The sequence below is a fragment of the Stegodyphus dumicola genome, chromosome X2, assembly GCF_044657685.1.
Source record: "Stegodyphus dumicola isolate Sdum_Otavi_A_Nest chromosome X2, ASM4465768v1".
NCBI classification, from domain to species: Eukaryota; Metazoa; Arthropoda; class Arachnida; order Araneae; family Eresidae; genus Stegodyphus; species Stegodyphus dumicola.
This window is the reverse complement of record NC_140781.1, coordinates 156,864,253-156,872,294: the sequence shown is the minus strand read 5'-3', so window position 1 is coordinate 156,872,294 and position 8,042 is coordinate 156,864,253. Positions and strand designations below refer to the sequence as shown.

At 32.1% G+C, this 8,042-nt stretch overlaps 1 long non-coding RNA gene across 1 annotated transcript; it reads left to right on the top strand.

Moving 5' to 3' along the window:
• Positions 1-2,025: 2,025 nt before the first annotated feature.
• Positions 2,026-7,661, top strand: LOC146992954 (uncharacterized). The gene is made up of 2 exons (XR_015038930.1): positions 2,026-2,302; positions 3,079-7,661. It is a non-coding gene; the product is annotated as an uncharacterized LOC146992954 (long non-coding RNA).
• The last annotated feature ends 381 nt before the right edge of the window (positions 7,662-8,042 follow it).

Genomic DNA, 8,042 nt, shown 5'->3' with positions numbered 1-8,042 from the left:
CTTCGGAGCGTTTTTTTCGTCTCCTCGTCGCATACTACCGGAAGTATTTTTTCATTTTTTATCTGTAGCTTTTAATTACTAGCTCCCTACCATTTGATACCGAACAATGTATGTCTTTCAAGATCATTCTACATCACTAGTTCAATAGGTTTTAAATTAGTCACCTCATTTCATAAACTTCGGCTTAAGCGATCCGGTGTTACAGGGGATTGATTACACGGTTTATTTCAACACATACAAGAGCTACAGACCTCTTCTAGAAGATCAAGACACCACCCGAAAACTAATGAAGCTTTAAACTGCATAAAAGATGATAATACTAAAAATTCCTAGAAGTATTTATTCTGCATGATAGGTGAGCTAAGCAGATAGTATTTAACGTTAGCAAGACAGTACGTGTAAAATTACTTCGTAATAAAATATATATCAACCTTTCACATCAGCCACAGCTCAACAAATGTCAGTTGGAGTGAGCTAATACTGAAAGTGTAGACGTAGTGACCTTATAGGTATAAATGAAGGTATAATATTAATAAATGATCATCAACCTCTCGCAAAACTGCAAACCTGGTATCTATCACAACAGAGTCTCTAATGGGTCAGTGTACCCATTATCCCTATCATTTTATTTATAACTTATATGCACGCTGTCTCTTTCCTTTTTTTTAAGGAGAAACAGCATCGTACATTAACTATTTGTATACCATTTGTATACATATGATTTTTTCTCTTGCTATTAGTTTAGATATTAAAAGATTTTGGTATAATTTATACTCTTTTTACATCTTTGTACGAAGTAAAAAGGAAGTATTGTAACCGCGAAAAGTTTCAGGCAGCATATTTCGACGAAAATATCCATTTTGACCGCTTTCGAATGCAATTTAACGATGTTTTTGCGTGATATCTGTACTTAAGGACAGTTTTTGATGGCGGCCATTGCTTGTTTACATTTGAAACAGCAGAGTAGTGAATTTGTTGCCAATCTAGAGAAACGTAGCTTCGCAACATTAAAGATAACGCCTTCATTCATTATTGCGAATTAAATCATGCTTAATCCTTTCTGGAAATTTTTCGAGGAAATAAGTGTTTAAGACTTACTTCGTAATTTTTAATACAGATATTTTGAGTTTTTATGTATTTTTGCCTTGTCGCGAAGGGAGAACTGAATTAATTGAATGTGAAATACTCAATCATCTGTGAAAAAGTGTTTCTTTTTTGTTTTGTTTGCTTAATTTCTTTTATACATCGTTCTAGCTTTATTATAATATTTGAATAGAACATGTGGCAACGATTAGATAATTCTGTAAATGATATAAATTTTATGCATTCTGAGTTATAATATGAACGAAATATAATTCTGTTAAGTGAACATAGCGCCAGAGTGTCGCTATGGTAAACAAATAAAGTGAATTTTAAAGAATGCCTTTATTTTATTGTGGTTTATGCGCTGTCGGCGGAGTAGATTTAATTCAATCCAATAAGGTTAAACGAAATGCAAGAAAAAATGCGTATAATTTAATACTCCGTACAAGAAAGTCATGTGGTGTACACATCAGATTTTTTTTAAAACATTCAAAGAAGGGGCGTCGTCTTATTGCGTGCGATGCATAAGGCGCATGCCTGTAAATTTGAAATTGTGGAGAAGGAATAATTATCTTTTAACTCACTCTTATAGAAAATCCTTATTTAACTATTTTAAATATACAGCTTAGCATTTCATCATTGGTTTTGTTCAGAATCATAAATTTAAAACAAAACGAACTGAGCGCTGTTGTGCCGATTTTTTGCTACTGCATGTTTTATAAATAAATACTAGCATCATTAACGAAATTATGCATTTTGCAAGGTGAAAGGGGGAACCTCTTTCCTTCTGCCGCGCCGCAATATGAAAAAAGAGCCCAAAATTTTCCCTATCTACATGCGATATGCTTTTGGGTGATCACTACTGTAGGAGTGACTGCCAGGTTACCACTGTGTTGAGTGGCGGCAGGTAGCTTATGCTTATACTTATGCCACGGAGTATAAACAAGGAGGGGAAACTGGTATTACAACTTTTTCCAAAAATGGTCCACTTTTGTCGCATTATTTATAGAGGGCGCTGCAATCGTTAGCTGTTCTACTTTTCGTAGGATTTGCCATAGGCAGCAATACAGAAAATATTGATTTGATATCAATTTCCAGTATGAGTAATTCTTGTAATGCAACCTGCTTCGTCCCCGGATACAACAGTGGTTATACATCTGTTAGGCAGAAGAATAAAAGCTTGGAAATCAAGAATCCAAGTATATTTAGAGCTCCAAAGGTGAGCAACATTTATATCATGTCTGATCACAGTCAGACGAATTTATATAACTTTACAGAACGTCTGGATTGCTAGTAAATAAGAGGGTATTTAAAAAGTAATAGACTGGAAATTAGTTAAATATTTCACAGAACTTTAAATTGGAAATTAGTTAAATATTTCACATAACTTATGTGCATTTGCATTTCGTGCATGAAAGCAGGCAATCCTGAGATTTTTAAAGTTAAATAAATTTCTGGAATTATGCAAGAATGATGGAATATTTGCCTCTTTATTTCATTTACAGAAAAGAAGATTAACTCATTTCCCCTTCTTTTCCGTTTGAAGTAAGTTTTTATAATAAATGGAAATGAACACTATGCTGCTTAAAATTAACTTCACTTGCATGGTTGAGTGAAAACATAACAGCAGATAAGTGTAATGAAAAATTGATTTTCCATGAGATAAATTCAGCATATTAAATAAGTTATGAATGTTATAAAATCATGCCACATAATTGAATGGCTGTTAAAAATTAAGATTTAAATCTTGATACACTGCACAGTGAGAACCATTATGCACAAGGATTTTAAATTTGAATGTGTAAAACTATTCAAGCGTTAGTGCTGCAATTAAATTTTAATTTGCTATTACTATTTTCAAATTAAATTTAAATCATTAAATATTAAATTTGCATCAAGGTCACGTTAAAAAAATTGCATACAACATGAGTATTTTAATTTTGTATGTAACTGAATTCTGATATTTATACATACTTGTTGAAATATATTTTACAGGATCCTGTGCTTCTAGACAAATGGACACATGCAATTCCTCGGGCCGACCAAATACTTTCAGAGAAGGATGTTGTATGCGAGCATCATTTTGCAGAAAGTGATATAAAACAATTTTACGAGATGAAATTGTTCGATGGGACAATATTCAAGTTGGAAATGGGGCCGCCCTAGACTCCAAGAAGGAGCAATACCCTCAATCTTTCCAAATCTGCCTTTATATTTATCCAAACCGTCACGTAAAAGAAAAACACCTGCTGCAAGAAACGTGCCTGTGAAAAGAATGCTCCATTGGTTGCAGATAATGTTGCCGCTACTAAAAAGGATTTTACATTTCCACTGTTGACTGAAAGTCTGCAGAAGATTTCCAAACCGCATTGTTTGTGGACTGTAAATTCTGTAGTTGAATTCATTGTATGTGCTCGATGGGCAACTAATTACATGTGTGAAAAAAGGGTTATAATTGATAAAGATATGACTGTAAAGGTTAGTTTTGTTTTGACATTTTTATAATTTCAGTATTGCACGTCAAACTGCACTTGGTACTATTGTGCTACACATTCATTGCTTTTTTTTTTCATGTGTAAGTTATTTTTCGCTTATTTATTGTTATTTTTTTCAGATTTCTACGTTATCTTTTCTGAATTTTTGAGCTATGAATAGATGGATTTTTTTTTTAATTAAGGAAATTGTCAGAGATGATACTTGTCTATAGTGTCTTAGAAGGATTATTTTTCAATCAAAAACATGTTCTCAATCAAAAATTTTCTCCTCGTAGGGTAATATGCATCTGTCAATTTCCTCGTAGGGTAATATGCATCTATCAGTTTCTTCCAAGGGTAATATGCACTGTGATCCAATAAAATATTGATCTTGCATTTCTAATTCATTGGTCAGTGTGTGTATTACCTTATAAGCAATGATATTAATTGTATATTATTTTATAGATAATATTTCTTGCTTTCTCATTGTTTTGATTTAATAATGGTATTTTGTTCCCATGTCTAAATAATTGGGTGCTAACTGGTCCAATTTTAATTTTTCAGCCAGTGTATATTGTTTGTCTTGCTGTTTTGTTTGTTTTTATCCAAACATGATGTGTTAATATGTACTAAAGATGCAATACCTGAATTTAATAATTTTTATGTACCTTTAATTAGTATGGCTAATGTTATGCAAATGCTAATTGTTATACTATATCATTAGATTGCAATGCTTGTTTGAAACACAAATTCACTTTAGATCCAGGTGAATCAGCAATCTTGCTCAGCAAATTTCTGATCCATGTACTTCAGAAATTACCAACATTTTGAAAAATCCTGCCTTGCTTAATTCAGCAAAAGTACATAATTTCTTCATGAATGATTCAATAAGCTTCTTATGTTTGTTTTGAATAAATGAAATAATGCTGGGTAAAAGTTTACAATTGTGTGCCCCTTGTTTATTGGCGATTCTTTTTTGACGCCAAGATCGGCGCCAGGAAGGCACAATTTCACGATGGCCGCTACACAAAATCAAAATAAGAAGTCAAAGAATTGCACAAGATCTGTGTCCATGTTTTACTTAAAAAAACATCCTAGAATTGCACAACCTAGGCAAGGCACACTGCTTTAAATATGCCCATGTACACATCAATCTATTTTCATTTAAATAAAATCGGGAAGCTAAAACAAAGTTAAAACTATCGTGGTAACCAGAAGTGAGGTTTCATCACCAAACTTTTTAAAAAAATGTCGCCAATCGAAGGGGCACCCAATTCTACACTAGAGACTAATGCTGAATTAGTTGTTGTCCCACTAGCACTGAAATCCTGTGAAAATGAGAAATTTTTCATATATCCCATCTTGGAGTTCAGAAAACATATGAAATCTTATTGAAAGATTCTTTTAGAAGGGTATGTATAATGACACAAAGAATTTTGTTCTCCCGTATCATTTACGTAACAAATACAAATCTTTCACTCCTAAACAGGCTACATTTAAAGCTATCAGAATACCTAAATATCCAAATGACTTTTTTCCGTGTATATTGGTTGTCCTGTACGAAATTGTGGACATGATCTCATTATTCTAGATCATTTTTCTAAACATCTTGTTTTATGACCTCTCAAAAATCTCACTGCTGAAACTATTACAGCACATTTATTACAATATATGTACCTGGAAGACCAGAAATGATCTTGATTTAGACACAATATCCTTCACTGGTGTTTGAATCGATTACCAAATGCTTGGATATTAAATTATCTCACTGTATTCCTCAGAGACCTGAGTATAATGAACATGTTAATACCTGCATCAAGAGCTCTTTGCTTATACTTCATGAAAAAGGTATTCCATTTGAAAATGCATTGCTTATCCATCAAAATATTTATAATGGTACTGTTCATCCTTCAACTGGTTATTCTCCTAATATTCTGCATTTTGGAAGAAAATTATCATTACCTTTTAATATGTTTAATCCTGATCCAAGGCCATTCAGGTGGAAAAATCATATTATTTGTGTGATCTTTTAATACAACTAAAACTAAGTTATGAGCATGCCTATGAGATGTTGGAATAAAGCAAATAGAACTGAATACTTGAAAAATGCCATATTAAGATCATTCAATGTTAATGATATAGTGTATGTGAAATCTAAGGTTACATTCCAGCATAGGTTTTCGAAAACTTTTTCTTCTAAAGTAAATGATGTAAATTATGTTATTTGTGCACTTGACAATTTATGCAAATACAAATTTTTTACGTTTTCTGAGATTTTTTCTCAGCCATTTATAGAATTCACATCAGTTGCCTTCGTTTGGCTCCTAAAAGATTCTCCCACACTTCAGTACACTTAATTCTTTTTTTTTCACTCATTTCTTTTACTATCATAGAACATTATTACAAGTTATGCAATATGTTAAATTGTTCGAAATTTAATTTTATGTGTCTTTTGTTGATTTCTTGATTGTGTGAGCATCATTAGAGTTTAAGGCTTGATCACCCTTAAATATCATTTCGAGATTCAACGACATTGTGCCTAATATATAAGTGCATAAGTGTTTGATTTCAAAATTTCCTGGTATGATGTGATTATAATGGTTTGTATTGTTTTTTCATCCTGTATGTGATTTATCTAATTAAGTGTAACTAGGGATGTACAAAAATTGCATTTTGCTTTATCATAGAAATACTTCATTTACAATTCTGTACTGTGTACTTGCAATATGGTATATTCGAAAATTTTATGTACCATATTTATATCATGCACTTATATGTATTTTGCATAAAAAGTTGCTTGTATTGAATTATGGAATATTTAAATAAGTGGTTCTATGTTTTAATGTTAAAAATTTTGTTTTTGTGTAGATGGCATGGTTTTGGTTATACCTAAATGAAAAAATCTTTTTATTTAAAATGTAATCTATGTAATATGTATTTCAGACTGTTAGCTCCATAGTGATTGTCATGATTTTATATGAGGCTGGCACCATGATACCAGAATTTTTATTATGCACATAATTAATTTTCCTCCTTCCCTCAAAAAGGGGTGAATATCTGATGAGGTCACATTAAATTTATGTCCTTGGAATTATTACAGCCATCTAGAACCAGATAAGGGATTTCATGTGGTGACAATATTTTTGACAACAGGTTTGTTATAACATGACCAAGCTATGTCATCAGACAACTAATTTCAGTTCAGTTTGTTTGCAAAGTGAAAGAAATATTATGATTGGTTGTTCTCGCTGTGGAATATTTTCATTTTGTTTCTTATCTTCTGCAATGTCTGTACTTTTAATTTTATCAAGAATTCCTTTTTTTTATTTCACTATTCTAAATTATGATACGAGTGCCCTTTCTAATTCATTCTGGTCCTTAATGTATTGATGCAAAATTTAATTAAAAAGTCCTTCTTAAGTGTTTTTACCTTTTTTCTCATGTGAAGACTTTATTCGTTTAAAGCTTTTTGTTTTGGCTTTCCAAGTTTTTATCCTATTAGCTGAACCCCTCTTTTGATGATGATAAATTTTTAATCTTTGATGATGTGGAGATAAAGGCTTCGTGCTAAGTGTTCCATAAATTAAAATTTCTTGATCCTTGATATTTTCATTGGTTGAAATGTGTAACTGTGCTAGCTTATAAATAGTGGGAATTAGTGAGTGAATCTCTTAGTCTATTCATTGTTTTTTCGCTTCCCTCTGGATTTCTGCTGCGTGTACTCTTCTTGTTTCAAATATGTTGTAGTTGGCATTTCTTCGCCCTCTTTTGCAGTTAGCGGAATAAGCCCTACAACATTATGGTATTAGTATTGGAGATTTTTTATGTACCCCCCCAAAAAAAAAGTGATGACAGCTGCCGTTATTTTCCGAATTTGAGAGACAGCCCTTATACTTTTCTTTCTGATGTATGTTTGACTTTTTATCTCCACTTACCGTATGAGAAATGTTGAATGTTGTTAACGAAGGCTGTGAAACTACACTCAGTGCAGAGAAATACAAATTTTTTACGTGCCAGGAGGCATTCCACTGTGGCGGACTTCATGCAATCAATATGGAGCAAAGTCTGACGAGAATCGATAAATAAACGATCTTTGAAAATGTATCCACGACTCTTCTTTTCCTTTTATTGGACAGCTCACCATGACATGGCAAATACCATGATCCTACTTTGTGTAAGCCACTGTACTACTGAAGTATTCTCTTAACACTACACACACTTCCTATAGCTCACCCTTGTGTGTAACAATATAAAACAATACTACTAAGATTGTTTCGGGATTATTTATATAATTACTGTTACATTTTTATTAAATTTTTGTTATTTAATTGAACTTGTTTCTTTCATTGCGAGTCTTTAATCGTTGAAAAAGAGATATTAAATTGAGAATAAAAAAGTAAATAATTACTGCAAGAGAAAACAGACTTTAGTTTTGTATAGTTAATGATGTTTTTTAAATACCGCAGCAAGCATACATTAGGTATT